This window comes from Scatophagus argus, chromosome 20 (genome assembly GCF_020382885.2).
Source record: "Scatophagus argus isolate fScaArg1 chromosome 20, fScaArg1.pri, whole genome shotgun sequence".
Lineage (NCBI taxonomy): Eukaryota > Metazoa > Chordata > Actinopteri > Scatophagidae > Scatophagus > Scatophagus argus.
Genome location: NC_058512.1, coordinates 11,785,098 through 11,804,184, shown reverse-complemented (window position 1 = coordinate 11,804,184; position 19,087 = coordinate 11,785,098).

Genomic DNA, 19,087 nt, shown 5'->3' with positions numbered 1-19,087 from the left:
TGTGAGGTTAATGTTCTGTGATAAGGCTGCTATTAGGGACTGTTTGATGTGTGCATGTGGTCTGCCACAAACAAGGCAGCTGCTCCTGCTGGCGTATGTCGACCCTTGCAGGAAACAAACAGGAAACCAGCACTAAGGGATTCTTTAGATGTACAGGAAATGAGACATAATTGATTTGTTATATCAACAGGAAAAGAAAGCTAATTGACTTGTTAGTTTGTGCTTTGATTTATGACTGAATGTGTGCTAAAGGAGGTCAGAGGGGTCTGTGCGTGACTGATGTGCACGAACAATGTTAGGACAGGGAAAACAACCTTCATCAGCATTAAGTGAGGTATGAGAGGTATCTACAAAGTTCTTGCAAGGATGGAACTGAGCTCAGTAACACTGTTTAACAACCTCAGTGATGTACTCTGAAATCCTGGATGCATTTACTGTTTTCCATTTTGCTTTTGCTTTTTTTGTGATCTGATATTTAACACAACAGCATCTGGATTTTCCCTTTGTGAATTATTGAGGCCTGTACCTGTGACACATTGATTAATCAGTTAACATTTGTAATCTGTCTCCCTAACAAATTACACTCCTTACTTCCTCTGCTGATCTCACGTGTAAAAGCACAACTGAACAGTAATTTTCACTGTGCGTTTGTGCGCTAGAAAGCAAATGTGCAGAGAAAAAGCAGACTTCATAACTAAAGGCATCAAGTGTAGCGAGTGCAAACACAAAAACATTAAACTCACGTCTTATTAGAAACAGTATGTGACTTTGAACGAGATCTTTCCTCTGCTACATGTAACAGAAAACGTTAAAACAACAGATCTTGTAAGTCACTCAGTCATTCCATAAAAGTATAAGCAAACAAAGGTGCAGGACACTCCTCTAATTGCCTTCCGTTGAGTGCTTTTACTGACAGATGTTACAGCTCATTTACTATCAGAAACATTGCATAAAGCATGGTGGGAATACCATAAGTCAAACTGAGTACCATAAAAGCTAAGTGCAGAACAGAGACATGAAACCAAGATCAGCACCCGAGATCAGGACACAAGGTCAAAGCCTGATCAGCAGGCAGTTACTTTGACTGCAGTTTGAGTGATATTTTTCTTGTGTTCATTTACTTTCCCTCTCCCTAACTGTGTTCCACATGTAATTTAAGCTTCCAAAGCCTGCATGTTGATAACAGGTGAGTCCAGTTCCAGGCTCAAACCCAGGAGTTCAGTAAACATGATAGACATGAGTTAGCTGCAGCGCAGAATTTCAACCAGAATCATTTGCAACACATGCGCATGAAAACATGCTGTCGCACAGAATTGTTATGGCATTGTTGTTATTTGACATTCAATCTTTTCATCAAGTGACATGTAACTTTTTTTTAGGATTTGTTGCTACATTAGCTTGTAGAGATTTTACTTTCATTATCCCCTCATTTATTGCAATATGAAATCAGACTGCTTTTGACAGATATGTACTTTTTAAAAGGCAATCGAATAAGAAAATGGGTCTTACGAAAACACACTGGACGCGAGGTGGGGTTGCCAGATTGGACAAAGTAAACCTGTAGGAATTGAAAGCAGATGTCCTTGCAGACGTCTGTTTCCTGTGGAGCACAAAACCGAGAATAACTGAAGACATGGCGCTGGAAATCTATGTAGTTTTTTCTTGAAATAATGAAATCCTCAGTTTTTGTTGGGTTTTTTTTTTTCTGGTGCAGCTGAAGTCCTCATTAAAAATGTCAGGTCCCTTATGAAGAACTGACAAATCACAATTCATAAGTGGAGATCGTGAAGGACGGAACTGGTGGATGGCAGAATGACTAATTTTCTTTCTCATTTCTTAAAGAGAGGCTGCAATTAAAAAAAAAAAAAGTTTTTATAATACGAGAAATTCTTCCTGTTCTGTTCACCGCATGACTTTAAGTTCTTTGATTTAGTCCGGATTAATCAGTAAGGAAATCAGTAAGGAAACTGATAAAAATTTCGCTGGTTTATTATCAGTCCATTAAGACATTTATCCACTCAGTTAGACTTTGGTCCAGCTGTGTATGCAGGCAGACCCTCTTTACAGTTTAACCCACAAGATCATATCACTTTCCCATTGTTGAAACAAGCCCAGCATGTTAGTGTTTATGAAGCACTGGTCAATCCCTCACAGTCTAACACAAATAACCCTGTGTGTAAAGTAGGTCTCGCTGTGGCTATTATTACTGCATCAGTCTAAAAGTCACAGCAGTGTGTTAACTGAGACTCATGGTAATAAGTGCTTTGCTGACTGAGTCCCCTGTATATTTAAGTAAATCTCCCTGGGGTTATGTGTAATATGTTATCAGTGCAGGCTGGAGCTTTGACCAATAGGAGCTCATAATGTAAACAAAGGAGTTAGCGAATGCTTGTCTCTTGGATTGTCTACTGACATTTTAACACAAGGGAGAGCAAAAGGAGAAATTATGTGTGTTTTGTGACTGATCTTTTATTCTGGCCGGCTTTTCCACTCTGCCTCATCTCTGTCCATGCTTTTACTTTTCTTTATCCATTTGTCTCTCCAAAACAGACAATTTACTGTCTCTATAACTTTAGCTAATGATGATTTTCCTGATATATATTAGCAGTAGCAGCAAGAGCAGGAATCTGTTCTTTAGAGAGTAACCAGACATTCAAGACATTTATGACTGATTCCTCTTTAACTTTTAAATGTTACCACTGCAGAGAGTGTTCTGTAATCGCAAGTAATCAGAATATATTCTGTGCTAAATAATCAATTAAGAAATATATTTTCAATTCAGTCTAAGAGGAATTGGCCTCTTCTTAACTCTCAAAGGAATTATCAAAGCAGTATACCTAAATTAAAATATAAGCACAGTAGGCGTTTTAGAGGAAAACACTGTTTATGTCTCTCAGTGTTGGTCTGCCTGTGATTGTCAGCTTATAAACAAATGAACCACTTGTGTGCTGGCGTTACACCACAGGGTGTCACTCAGTTACAGCTTGTGTCAATGGATCCCATTCATAGGAACAATTTTTTTTTATTTGTTGGGGGGGGGGTTAATGATAGAGGGAAGCCCACACTGACATGCATGCACATACACTGTAATGCACAAGACAACAGTGCGCACACACACACACACACAGCATACCATCTCTGTACACACATATAATAGGGTAAGACACATACAAGCATAAAGCCTACATGATTAAGCAGTCCAATTGGACCCTTTTGAGTTTTCACCTTCCATCTACGAATAACCCCCCCCCCCCAGCAGGCTCTCAGATTCAGCTTCAGGAATGTGCGTTCAGGGTCAACACGGCCGCTGGGAGGGAGAGCACTCAGGCTAAAAGGCCATGATGACCTGAAATGAAGGGCAGTAAACACTTCTCTCTCACCTGTGTCTCCTGCAAACAAACAGTCACTCATATATTAGGCTGCAGTTGTTAAGAGATTTTATTGCTTTGCATTATATTATCTTCTTTTCCGAGTCTATATTTTTGCAAATTGCACCCAAGTGTGGCTCAAGCAGGTGTATGAGAAACAAACAAACAAACAAATCTTACATTATCTTATTTTATCTTGTCTTATTAGTTTATGGTGGCTAATATTTGTCACTAATGTGAATTAACTATGATACCTTCCACTTGTGGCCACAGTTGCGCTTGTTCAGCAAATATTATACAAATTCACTTTAAATTGCAGAATGCTGATAACTTAAATTGTTTCAATACATTATCACTGAATTCTGTAACTTATGTTATCCAGCATCATTTTCTTAACTCATTAACGTCAACTATTACTTTATTTCTCTTTGTATTTTCACGAGCTGCAGGAGCGTATCACAAGTGTGTGAACCCCCACTTACAAAATGGCAGAATGATGCGAACTGATGTGAACTGTGAAATATCAAATTGTGTTAAAGCCTGATACATAAAGAGCCTCAGCACTGATTACAAAATACAAGAAATAATATGCTAAGTGAAAAAGACACCAATGTCTTTAAGAGACTTGAGGATTTTTCCATTGATATTATAATAGAATCAGTCAGTTTGCCAATGAATATCTATATTTTATTTCATTTTATAAAAGAAAACTGCAGATTATACCAATTATAATGATATTTCACATAAATCAGTGAGGAACAGTGAGTACAGTGGCAGGTCTTGGCTGTTCTGCGCTTTATAACTTTTCAATAAAATTGTGTGCACTGCTGGCCTCTGCTGGTAAGCTGGGGTACTTGGTCTCAGTTGATGGACAGGTCTTGACAGCAGCCCTCTCAGCAGATAAAGCTCTTGCTGCCTCCGCATCCTGAGCTTGGCGGCAGGTGATAGCCTCATGTTTCAGCCCATCAGGCAGGTTTCATTTCTGAACATTTCCGCTGTATTTTGGTGTACATACCTTGACAGCTGTACAGCTGCTGCTGTAGATTCTGGATGACAGATTTTTACAGATTTTAGACCACAGCCAGCGCTCACACGAGATTGGCCATTGGAGAGAGGAGAGGTGGAGGAAGAGAGCTAATACATTTACTTCATAAAAAAAGGGCAGGTAAAAAATATAGACTCCTACATGTAAGAAAGTAATGGCAACAGAATAATAAAGTTAAATCGGTCCTTAAATGTTGTTGCCTGCAAGCTATCACAAAGCTTTGTTATTATAGTGCAATTTCTAGAGTTATCCTGCATTTCATACCCCGTTATGTTAATTTTGTGGTGAACTTCATCTTTACTGTTCCCATGAGTGGCAATTACTCTCACAGCAAATGCTACAAAAAAAGGACGAAAAGGCGGACAAAACTATTATTATTATTATTATTATTATTATTAATATTAATATTATTATGTGTATATACATGTACATAATTTGTATATGATAAACAAAATAGCAATAGCACAGAGATTATTGTATTTCACAGCCTAGAACAAAATACACACGATAACATCTGAAATATTGTTTGGAGAGAATGGACAGATACACAGAATTTGGCTTCTTTCCCAAAGTCCCTGCTGTTCAAACAGATAGACTGCACTGTTGAAATGTAGTACAGTCTTATTTTTTGGAGCTCCCAGCTGCATGACACTCATCAGTGTGGAAAATATATCACAAAAACTACAGAAGATGCATTTCTGACCACCTCCATCCACCATCCCCACCACTGTAATAGCTAATCCATGCTTATACACATTTGCAATATCATTGTTCCCCTGGGCTTCTCTGTACAGCATGTTAGTGTAGTAACCCTCAATGCACATATCTGGGGTTGTTTTAAGATTAAGATGCATCTTTCCTCCAATCTTTAAAAAGGCTCTATTATTTTTATGCTCCATATTTATTCCCCATGTTCTATTATTTCTTCTTTTATTTCCATAGAAAAATTTGAACACAGATGACATGGCATCATGTGTTTAGCTCCACACTGGAGCTAAATAACAAATGATTAATCAAATGAATTAATAATTAATGAAAAATGATTAATCCTTTCAGTCTTATATATTGTAGATTTTGGCCATAATAAACAGCAGTGTTTGTACTACATGAAAAGTCACTTGAGAAGCTCCTGTATACTCCCTCTCAGTAAAACATGTCACCATGAACAAACTGGAGAACCTGAAAGGAGTGTAGAAATCATTTATGTGTCATGTTGACACCTTGTCGTGCTGTCGCAAGTTGAAATGACTGATGGGAAAAGGTCTATCATGCTGCGATCATAGAAGAGCTGGACTTCACTGTAAAAGCGAAGACGTTTCACCTCTCATGCTAAAGGCTTCTTCAGTTCTGATTAACTGGTCTGGACGGGTCCCAGGTATTTAACCTATATGGTGGACCTGCCCAGCCAACACGTGACTGCTGCAAGGGGGCAGGATGGGTTGTAGTCCATGGACTGTGGAAAATTTGGGCTGTAGGTGCTTTTGGCTACTGCACAGGATTTTTCCTTCAGAATCACTAAATTTTCATCTTTTCTCTTAAAAGGGCATTGAAGACATTCTATATTAGGTATCATAAATTCTTATATGCAGTATTATTCTCAGTGCGGCCCTTTAGTGGGTGAAAATTAGGTACAAATTTCAAGGAAATGGCTGTAACCTTGGGGGTAGTAAATTTATTATTATTTAATAAAAAAAGGTCTTCAGCAGATAAGCCTATTTTCAGTTCTAGTGAAGAATCATTAGACCTCATAAGGCCAAAGGGATAGTGTTTTCATCTAGACTAAACCATACTGAATGTGTGCACTGGTGTAAAGTATCCAGCGCCCGTTATTTGGATTCTGCACACTGCCTTCTGTGGGGCCCTGAGTGGAATTGATGAGGAAGAGTTAGCACAACTGCGGTATAAAAACTTCGTATTGTCTTTATTCTCAGATAGACTCAGATGAATACAATATTCCTGTTAGTTAAGTAGCATTCTTTCATCAGTAATCCAAATACACCAAAGTTAATCACTTGGTTGGTAATCTGTAGCACGTTAGTTTGCCCAAAACTCATTCAATTATTCTATGAATTATAGCTTTCTGATGTTTTTCCCATTCTTCATTTCACCATTTGTATTCATCCACCTACTCGTACTCATTTCTCTGATGCATGACCAGAAAATAAACTATACAGGTGTTGATGTAAGTGCAGCAAAATTTCAATCTCCAGAGGCCCTCAAGATGCAGACATCAATGACATACAAATTTCTACCTTTTTTGAAAGCTGCAAAATGCCTTTTAGCACACGACTGAGGATTGAGATGCATGCCTGAGATGTAATACGATTTACCAGGATCTCAATCTGATGAAACTATTGATTAATGTAAACACATGAGAAAACAGTCTTGATCTTATTTCTAGATTTTAAAACATCACTTTATCTGTCCTCTGTGTCCTCTCATTTTCTGTCATTTTCTCTCCTTTTGCCTTCCACTATTAGCTGTACTTGGTCAGCACAGACACACACACACACACACACACACACACACACACATATAGAAACACCCATGCAGACACACATGCCCTTCTCGTATCTCCCACACCTGCCTCCATCCCTTGCACTGATGCTGCTACGGTGTTTTTAAATGAATATCTATTAAAATGCCATTATAAGAAATGGGGAGTGATGTCGTCCCTGGCAGGAGTTTATTGGAGAGTAAATGTAAGCTCCCACACATGGAACACCTCATTAACCCAGTGGAGCACTTATATTTACAACCCTGCTGCATAGGGGCACAGGCAGGGATTGGGGCCTTGCTTATCTTAATAGTGTCTAAGCTGATAGGACTAACTGTTCTTCTATTCATACCTACACATTTAATGGGACTTACTCTACCACTAATGACCTTTATTGATCCCTGCAGGGTGGCTGCCATTTTCTCAAAACCCCCCAGAAGCAGAGTGTCAACAGACATAAAAAAGCATCACTGCAGCTGGTAGGGACTGACTTCATAGTGCAAGGGCACTCTGGCTTTTAGTCAAATGAGAATGCAAATACAAAGCAAACTATTGAAGGGTGGATGATCCGTTTTGTTCGTTTTACCATCACTGTTCCCAGTTACGGCTTTTAATTACCCATAAGTCAATTAAAAGCCTAAAATCTTTGCTCCTGCAATACTGTGGAGGGGATTCAGAGAGAATCAGTCCCTCATTCAGGCTCATTCAGGCTGTGAGTCCAATAAAACTGCCATAGATTATAGCAACGTCACGTTTCTCCTTCCTCACAACTTGTTAGAACATGTCCACAGATACAGTCATCAAATACAGACTGTCTTGTGAATGAACTGCCTTAAATGAATCTCCAAAACCAGCACAAATAAGTGAAAATGAAAAAATCAAATGACATTGGTTTAAAAATTGTGAAATGTCACAAACAAAATCAGTGCAACAGTTCAGCTACAACAATAAAGGGAATAGCTGTAGACTGGAATCCCTGTAATGTTATTTTATTAGCAAAAAAACAACTACACTAAGACTCAGGAGTAATATTAGAAAAGGTGACATGCATCATTCCCCAGGTGCTCATTTAAACCAATTAGAAATACCTTGGCTTTGAAAAAGTTGATAAATGAATGGGTGATCGCAACAGGAAACTCTCGAATTGGGAGACTTATTGGAGTTTCTCAACCCCTTGGCCCCTTAAGGTTTTAAAGAGAATTTATATGTTAAGTCCTTTCTTGTTGGCAGAGCCTTTTATTATAGCCTATATATCTCTTCAGAAAGAAATAATCAAAGCCTTGGTATATTTTTGTTTCTTTATTCCAATTCCCCCCATAGGATCTATATGTACTCCCTGTAGCCGGTCGAAGTGTTGTTATCACAGTTATAGGGAGCTGTGATTTAACTGTATGCAGATACTCCTCGTATTGAAGTTTTATTGATTGTCTTGAATCCCACTTATCCTCACTACCCTAACTTGCAGTGTTCACCTGCTGTGCAGCAGCCTTCTGTTGGCGTGTTGGAGTAATAAACTGAGCACATACTGACGTGATAGATACAGGGGTAAATGTTGTGTGGCAGGGGAAGTAAAACATTTCTGTGATCCACACGTTACTGAGCAGTCAGCATTGAAAATGAATCACTTTCCCTTGTCATATTTTCAGTTAACCCATTTTCAAAGATTCTGTCTCTATCTGATACATGGCTATGGGATTAGGAAACAAGACAATTATGTGAACATATTTATATTTGCAAATTAATAAAACTTAATAAATTTAAAAAACCTTTTTTTGAGGGGGGGGGTTAAACATCAGAAAACACTTTTGGTCACCATCACCTTTGTTTACCCATAGAGCAGGAATCAAATCTAAATTTGCCAACAACATGCAAATATTCATTTGGATATGGTGCATTAATTCAAACTCCACTAGCACTTTGGACACATTGGACAAATAATCATTATGCATGCTACATTTCACCAAGTATTATGATTTGATGGGATACATTAAACAAAGTGCCTTGTCAAAGTTAATGTTTTTTCTGAGTTTACCCTTTGTAGTCCTTCAGCAGAGCACGACACCATTCATTAAAGTGTCTGTCACTCAAGTAACTGCACGTTTTGTTGCTTAGACATGACAGAAAATGCTGCCTGTCGCACAAGGATCATGTATTAAAAACGTCTGTGGTGTGGCCTTTCTTGAGACATTTCAGCTCTTTCCAAGGCTGATTCCTCACATTTTTGAAAGATGAATGGCAGCACTACCAGCCCCTCTGAAATTCCTAGCCATTCTTTCCCCCCTCTCAAATGTTAGTGTGAAGTCTCTCCAAGTTCCCTGTCTCCTCACCTCTGCTTCTTTCTGAGCACCTGGAGATAATGTTACTGAATATAAAGCACCTGAGACCAGCTCCTCACCCTGCCAAGACTGATTTCAAGTCAGAGTCTGTGAAAAAGTTGCCAGAAAAAAAAGAAAAAAGAACTTTTCTGAAATGAAACTGTGAATTATCTCCCTGTCCCTAAAACACCTACAAATACAAGGGTTCCTCCTGAAAATCTCACAGAATACGACTCTTGGTGTCCGTTGTTACTGAACTGACAAAAGTTAATCTGTAAATCAGTATTCTTTTTTGGCTATTGTGGAGGGAAGGTCTAATCATCACTTCCCATGTCTGTTAACATAAGAATTTGATCTCTAATTTCCCATTTTTTTGTATGTGGAAACAAGCAAAGTTGTGTCTTCATGGCCAATTATACTGATACCGTAAACAAAAACACCTCAGCAAAATGATAGATTGGCCTAAGCCTCCGAAACTATGCTCAAGGGCAAATTAATAGTCTCGATGTTTACCTGCCTGTCAGACTTTGGCCTGTTGAGACAGCAATTAAAATGGAGACTGCCATCGAGCCTTTTTCCTTTGATTCACGCTTCTCCATCCTTTCAGTGTAAAATTACTGAGATAGACAGACATCATGAAATAAAAGGTTACTGCTGTTTTTATAACATTATGTACTTGTGTGATGTGAATGCATGGAGTTATAATCTCATCCTGGAGTGTGTTGGCAAAAGATGACCCATGACACTGAAGAGTACCACCGTTTTCTGTTAGCTTTTACGACTGAAAAGTGCATGTTTTTGCAGACATTCTTTCAAACACTCTTCTGCCCCAATTATTTACTCTAATTTCAGCTAAAAGCTTCTCTTTTAAAATGGGTGTCCAGGCTTTGCACTGGACTGCGCAGCCACAGTTTCGTTACCTATGTCACTGTAATAAGCTGCCTGCCCTGCTCCATATAAATAGCTCATGATTGCACCTCAGAGTGTTGTGTGGAGCATTCATTCCACACAAAAGAAAATTATTTTCCTGCGATTTTAACTTTGTTTCAGTTGAAAGACAAGGGAGGGGCAGGAAAGGGACACATTCCAAGCACAGTTCTTTTGTCCGTCCGGGCTCACCATGAACAGATGTCATCATGTTTTCATGGAAATCCAAATATCACGTGGAGGGAAATTTTCATCTAAATGCAGCATGGCAATTTAAATGTCCCAACTGACGTATAGCTGCCAAAACAAACCCAGAGGAGGATTGCAAATAGTGAAACAGAAAGATGTGACCTCTCCTTAACTGCATGCCAAGGCTGCAGAAATTATGAAAACTATTATGAAGATGTAGCAAAAATTATAGCCAGAATTCCCTCTTTTTGACATCTCACAAGGTTGATGTTTAGTATGAAAAACTTTTTTTTTCTTTCTTTTCTTTTCTTTTTTTTTTTTTTTATCAGTAAATCAATGGTAAACCAATCATTAAAAATGTTTGTTCCCAAGCGCACATGGGTGAAGGTCATACAATGGATTTATTTATTTTCATGTCTTAAGACTAATTTACTCCACACTTAATAGTTGATGGAAGATTTGTGCCGTTACTTTAAACTTAACAGACTGACTGAATGTGCTTGGTGGTAATTTTAAGAGGATGGGGAATAAAACCTCCAAATTTGTCCTGACCTAAAAATCTAATTACTAAAGCAAATCTGTTTTAACTATTTAATATTCAGCTTATGTTGGACAGCTTACACACACACACACACAAAAGACAAGAATCATCCAATCAAGCAAACTGAAGTGTTTGTAATAGCTTAATCATTTGCTACCCATCCAAGATGGCATAAGCACATATTAGAGCTGCTTTCCCTTCCACGGTGAGCTAAATGACTGAGACCTTGTGGTATTCAAGAGACAGACTCAGATAACTGACACTGATAAAGGAAAGCTGGAGCGCATGAACCTCATCGACTCCTGAAAGCATCACTGATCACAGCCATGACAGCACTGGAGATGAATAAAAAGGGAGATTGACACCAGAACAGGAGATATGGGGGCGCGTGTTGGAGATGATGCATACAGTACTTCTGGAACAGGTATGGCTTCCTGTGTTCAGGGGTGGTGAAGGCCACAATGATCCGTGACAGAGAAGGGAAGGCTTTTGCTTTTTGCCAACAAGTGAAAAGTTAAAAACAAAAAAACAAACAAACAAACAAAAAAAAAACATAAACATGACATCCTCCAAAGCTGTCTCCAAGGCAGTTGATACTAGTTGATAAATCCTAACACTAGATGGCAGTTTGACACAGAGAAGTATTGCTTTTGTAAGCCTTGCAGCAAAAGCTGGAATTCATTTAGCAACAAGCGCTGTAATTGCTGTTGTTTGGCAATGCTGATTGAAGCCGTGTTTACCTCCCTCAAGATTCTTATCAGGCTTTGTCCTAAGCCTCATTTGATTTCCATTTCTCTGTCTGGAATATTAAACTTAGTTCAGTTTGTGTGTGTGTATGTGTGTGTTTGTTTAGTGAGCAATTTGGACAGCAAGACAGGTGTGTGTTTTAGAATTCAAAAGTTGTGATAAGGTTCTAGGTTTCATATCAGAACAAGTCAGAAATGCTTTCCAACAGCACTGTTCTATTCTTTAACTGCTTTTCTTGGAAAGGGGAGAAAATGTCTGAAGATTGATTTTGTGTGTTCACAGTGCTCACAATACATGCTTTCTGACTTTGTACTCATATAAAGTAACTCCCTTTACGACTGTTTCACATTTCGGCCACCATTACCTTTGGCAGTGGCCTAACACCAGACTAAAAGACAGTGTTTCCTGCTGCCTCTTGTTGAAATGCACTGACATGTGTGGCGAGAGGCATTCAGATGTGTGCTCTGTTTGAGCAAAATGAGAAGCTAAAGAAACAGAAGTGATTTTTGCAGGTTCAAGTTTTCAGTTTTACTTTGAAACCTCGATTAGGAGCAGGTAGAGGTGTCAGAAAACAGCAGCTAATAAACAACAGGTGTGCCAGCTGAGTTCAGTTCAGTTGCTTCCTAATTGACAAGTGCTCACTCAGTGGCACACCTGGTATTAATTAGCTGTTGATGCCAAAAACAGCAGCTAACTAACCTGCTATTTAAGTGATGCTCCATTTCAGTCAGCAGCAGGGCTGTGTGCTCACATTTGGGAGGGCAGATACTCAAGCAAAACATCTTTTACTTATTTATTTCAAAAGGTCTGCGCATAGGCTCATTCAGATGTTAATTATGTCTCAGAAAATACTACAAAATGATCAGTTCACACAGAAACAATGGCCTTTAGCTTTCATTATCCCTCCTGTGTTTCTACCTTTTTCTCTCTAAAGCAAATTTGTGATATCTGATTTTGGGTGCAACACATATGATTCAAACAGGTGACTTCATGTGACTCCAAGCTGAAAACGCACACTCTCTCAGTAATCTGAGAGTTTCATTATGTGCCTCCTTTAAAAACGCAAAAATATCCCAAATCTACAGAAACAGTGATGACAAAAACACAGGACACAACAGGATGTAAAAACCATCTCCTCACCTCTCCAGTCATGTTTTTGTAAACAACCTGTCTTCAGGGTTTAAATGGCTCTGAATGGACAGAATCTGACACACAGACACACTCTGAGGACGATTTCTACCTGAGAGTTTTTCAGTTAGATATGAAATTCACAGAGTCCTGAAGGCAATAAAAAAAGCCTTTTTAGAGGAAGGTTTTGTCCTTTCACACTAATCTTAGCCTCCTACAAACAAAACTCTGTTTTCCGTGCTTTAAGTCCTGAGCTTGTTTTTAGATTTGCTCTTGTTACTGTCCCATTACAACCCTTTGATTCACTTGATCCTATTAAAGTTTGTCTTATTTGATATTGTGAGTAAGTGGAAGAAATTTCTGAGCAGTTAAATAACCACAATGCATTTGACACAGTAAACCTGGAGGCCACTTGCAGATTTGTAATTCAGGCTTATTAGGACACAATGCTGTCTACAAACACGTTTCGTACCAAAGGGAACTAACCTGTGAATTGATTTTAATCCTGATACATGAGGAGAATCTTTTATATTAATCATTTCCTTTTCGGCTGTTACCAGCACTGAATGCAATACATATTTATTAGTGCCTACTCTACTTCCACTACTCACTAGTACAAATATCCAATACATCCTTCAGAATGAAAAAGCTACAGTATGAGGTCTTTGGGCTGAGCTGGAACCTGAAAATTAAAAACACTTGAGAACAGCACAACTTTTAATATACCCTCATTGTTTGATAATGGAAACTCTAATGGCACATCAGGAAGGGAACCCGGGAGGGACGGTGGTGCCTGAAGAACATAACAAAGAATTGATTGGCCTTTCTCTATCAGCGCTCATGTGGATGTATTTCATTAGAGAGGAAATTGCTAACAATTGAGAATATTATGAGTTTTAGGCCTTCACAGAAATGAAAGCGCTTCTTTCGGTCCAAGTTTTCATTCGTGTCTATTCCAAATCAGTTGGGGCGGAAATGAAAAGTAAAATGGTTGTTTGCAAAAACAGATTATTGTGAAGAGATATTAATATAATGCATATTATGATTCAGATAATGCAGACTTTAACCTTCTAAAACTGAATATGACTAGGATATCATCGTCTGAACTTCCCATTAAACAGTGTCCCGATATACACTGTTTCCACTTCACTTTATTGGCTCTCCATCTTGTACATATAGTATTGCGTTCTTTTTATTTTTGTTAACTGATTTTTCTCTGTCCTTCTGTTGTACTTGGCATTCCTTCTCACTCTTGCAGATATTTAGGTGTAGTTTCTTGTAAGTGTTGTAATTCTTGTCAAGCTTATTTTACTTAAGGCAACAACTTCTTTTTATGAATAAAAATTAATTCTGAGAATCTCAATTATATTTGATGCAGCAGGAGTAATTCCTTGCCTGGCATTTTTTGCCTGCACTCTTCTCTCCCCCAGGTCTCTGAGTGATCACACCCTGCTGATAATGCTCATTTTACACTGTCATATATTATTTTTGCAAGTATTATCATCTCTTTGTTGTGTCTTATTTTTAATTCTAATTTCTCATGTTGTATTAATTTTACATTCTGATGTTTCCTGCTGTCAAATAGAGTGTAAACATATATACAAACACACCTTCACTTTGTTCTTTGTAAGGACCAAAAGAGGCCATCAAGGAGAGACAGAGGAGAAAAAGCCACATTGATTAGTGAGCTTAAAACAGTCACTTGTAGGTATGGAGGATCGATCTAGTGGACACAAAAAGACAAGAAATGTTTCTGTGTCAAGACCTGTTGGTGGCAGTGTTGATGCTTACAAGTCTGTGAGAACTTGTACTTTGGTGAACCCTTGCCACCTCCGGTAAATGATCAGGACAACAGGACAGCCCAAGGCCAAATGGAGACTTTAGGCTGAAGTTAATTTGGAGGTTTGGGAGCCTTTTAATTTCATGGTATCCACAGTCCACAAAGATGACTTGTCCTTGTAATATACAATGAAATACAGCAGGTAATGTAGTGTTTTGTTTTATGAGAGTACATGTTTCATGTGCATTTTTATTAATAATCTCTGATGATTTTATTTGTATGAAATTTGATCTGCATTCATGATGATAGTCATCATTATTATTTAGATATTCAAAACAATGTCAAAACACATGCACCAAATTTTCGAATATGCTCCACTCACTCCCCATGCACACACACACACACAAAACAGTCAAAACAAAACACAGTGGGTGCAAAACACACTCCTCTATTTTTCACAGTGTGTGGTGAACCGACCATATGGACCGACAGGAGTTTTCTTGGTGAGCCAGTCACCATGTGGGTCTGGACTGAGTCTAGCAACACTGATAAGAACAGATTAAATAAAGAAAAAGTCCAGGGCTGTTCAGTTCTGCAGTGGACTGTGGGGTTGGCTCCACCCAGATTCGTGTGGAATAGGGCTGTGAAAACATTGAATCTCATACCAGCCATCCAAATTAAATTTATGCTGCTTTCTTTGGAAAGACCTGAATTACAAGCTGAAATGCATGAACAATATACACAAAGGGGTAAATATGGGGACATTCAGAATTAATTTCTGTTATCAGTTTGGAGTGAGCCTGTTATATGTATTCACTTCATGAATGTAAATCAGGGTTCCCACATCTTCTTTAACATCAAATTCAAGTTTTTGTATTTTCATACACCGTTCCAGGTCTAATTCCCTCACATAAGAATTTTCACAATGAGAACCAACACACCAACACAAAACAAACCAATTTCTATTTCTATTTTACAAAAAATAAAAATAAAAATAAATAAATAAAAACTCAAGTACATGCAATGTATGTATATTTTCAAAACTTTTAAAGGCATAAATTTTTTTCATCAATTTCATAGAATTCTAAGCACTTCAAGGACCCATGACAACCTTGGCCAGTCAATTGCAAATAAGAAACCTGTCTGTTTTCACTCCTCTGAATAGAGTTTTTTAATTATTAATGACTTCCCATAATACCTGTTAAATATTTCAAGAAAAAGTTTGGACAGCAGCAAGCGTTAAGCCTAATGTGAAACTTAACTGGTAGCGATTCAGCAGCAATTAACAAACACAAGATGGAGAAGAACAAGACCAAGAATCTAACCCTAACCCTAACCCAAGAATATAACCCTAACCCTAACTCAAGAATCTAACCCTAACCCTAACCCTGCATTTTTATGCTAATATCATATACTAATGTCTTCACAATGCTAACATCTTGGTAGGTATTTAGTAGGTATTTGTTTAACCAGTTGTTTAACTACCTTAGTTTAACATATTAGCATGGTAACATTTGTTGATGATCAGACTGATCAGTGAGACTGATCTTTTTAGGATCCTAAATGTACAAAATTTCATGGCAACAGTTGTCGATACTTAATACTAGTACGTGATTTAATTTGTCACCTGTCAAGTGTCAGATTTTGATGATGTGTACAATTAATAAGAGGTCACAAGCAATCCCACGCCACGGGCGACCTCCAAAAGGAGGAGAAGTGGGACAAAGTCTTAAACATATTTGGAAGAGGTTTACTAAGAGCAACAATAAAACGAGTCTGCTGGTAAGGATTTATAGCACTCAGTTTCATTTCAATATTTTTACAGGAATTTAAATTTTCAAGAACTTTGTGAAAAAAGATGTGACAAATGCCTAAGGAGCTCATCTTTTGAAAACATAGAGGACGTCACAGTGTTTTTCCTTTGATGATAGACAGAGCTTGTATTAAAAGTCATTAGTAGAAGCAACAGTTGAGGGCAACATAAAACAAACTGTCATTACTGTCTCACTTAATGGCCTGGAGCTGTTTACTGACTGAAGAGAAATATATAATTAATAAAGCATCTTGTACCTATTCCAACCGGTAAGTCAACACAATTTGAATGCAAATTCCTTTGGCTGATGACCGCCTACTAATCATCAATAATTCCATCCTCCTTGGTATACAGATTGAAAAAGTCTTTCGCATTTGCATCATTTTTGCTCTCATTCATTATGCAAGCTGTGTGTTTTTTTGTTCAGTTTATTTGCATGTTTCTAGCTGTGCTCTTGTGCTGTATGTATTGAACAAGTGTCTAAATGCGAGACTTAGACATCAGTACCACAGGAAATCGGACTTCAAAGCAAGCTGGCTCAGTTTCTTGCCTTTCAATATCGTGTCGGGATCCAAATGCTCAACCAAGACATTTCAGTGACCCTGCATGAAAGCAAGCCCGTATGCACACGCGCGCACATGCACACACAATTGTTATTGTCTTATTTACGCACAGAGACACACTTATACACTGCAGCAAACAGCCACACACATTTTATATATTGTATTTTGTGTTGTGAATGTCATTAGTGACCAAAGCAAGATGTGTTTTGCAGCACCAAACTGATGTTAATACAGTAGTCAAGCCAATTAGCTGACTGTCTTGATTACATTCTTCTAATGAACAGTCAAAATGATGTTGTCAAGCTCTGTCTGGCCGAGCTGTTTATGCAACTATTATGTTGGCTTTTATGGGCTATGAAGAGACTCCGTGCTTTGGTCTTTATTTCACCAGAGACTCTCAGGCTGAATGGCGTGAAATTCTTTTATTATGAGACCAAAATCTGCAGAGGATTGCCTGGAAGAGAGATTCAAAACAAAGTCGTACAAACCACAAACATATACACAGAGCATCTGACTGTGGCAGGAAATGACAACAGAAATCACACTGCCATGGCAGCTAAGGGATTAATTTTCAACCAGTCGCTGGGAGAATTTGCTAATTCAATGTTATGCAATTGTAAGAATTTAACAAGTTTAATTGATCAGCGAATAGACATTGTTCCACCTGTTGAGCTCAGGGAGTCTTTCAGACTTAATGACATGAAGCATTATTATTACAGAAGAGGTGTGTGTGCAAACAACTGCATCAAAGAGCTAACAGAGGATTCATCTAACTCACTCTCACTCACACACACAACATCCCTGACAGACAGGTGATTCAGATATTTATGTATATGTATGTGTTCATATTTATATTTATATTAGAATCACAAATACTTCATTCAACCCTGGGGAAAAATTGGGTTATATGAACTTAAATGAGTAATATAGAGTCGGTGGCGTTGTTGGAGTGAGCAGCAAGCAGCAGTTAACTTAACAGCAACGTAAAACGTCTGCAAGTTGGGGAGACAACGAGGTCTTGGGGCTTCTTACCTTCAGAGCAGAGAAAATCAAATGGCTTGTGACAGAGACAGTGAATGATTGTTATTTCCCTGTTATTCCATTATTTGTATTTAGAAAGCAATGCCTGATATGTAAGTAAAATGTCACACTAGATGCTGATGTTGCTGTGTTACATGTCGTGCCTCTTCTGTTTCTGGTATGTTTTCTAAAATCACACACCTGTGTGGCATGATTACATGGTTGTATTGAACCAGCCTTGTCTCATTCCCAGGGCGTCAAATACCACTGTTCCATCTCATCCCTCTGCATTCCATCCAGATGCACAGAGTACACAGTCACACCTGGCTTTGAACTACTTGCGATGTAAACCCAGCTGGGTCAGTATGAAACTGTCAGAGCAACCGGCGCAATGTGACAGAGACTACAAAGCAAGAAAGTCCCAAAAGTGTTGGAGTTTGGGGTGGAGTGCAGGATCACATACACAAGTTCAGGCACACAACCAAGTAGCTTTTGTGCCTGAACTTAACCAATGTGGTGTTTCATGTTCACCAAGTGTTAGAAAGGCTTTGTGGTAGGAAATGCTCAAACCTTGGGCACTCAAACCTTAGGTACCTTATGTGTCTGGGACAGAAATATGACAAAGACAGATGGCAAAATAATCAACATGTTCTTCTTACCCAGCTCATCACAAACTGATGCTTTGTCGCATCCTTGTGCATTTCAACCAGACACACAAGGTATTCTTTTGTTTTGGTGGCTGTCAAAGAAAGCCTTCCTGGCACAAAGAGTCTTTAAAACACGCTGCAGGATTCTGGCTGAAACCTTTCAAGGGGTTTATAGTGCAGATTTCCTTTTTTGTATCACTTTTCCTCTCACCATGTTGATGGGACTGGGATTAGAAAACCAGGCCTTGTTCAATGTCATGCTTCAACTGCACCATCATGGTCACACTCCCTCCAGAAGCGTTTTGTCTCTGTGCTTATGTCAACTACAGATAACAGGATCCATCTCTTCTCTTTTCTTTTCTTCTCTTTTCTTCGCTTCTCTTCTCTTCTCTGCTCTTTGTTTACCTGTGTCATCATGTTTATGTATGCACTTCTTGGTGGCAGACAAGAAAATTACAAGTCTCCTTGTCAAAAAAAAAAAAAAATATAAAGAATGGGAAACAAGAA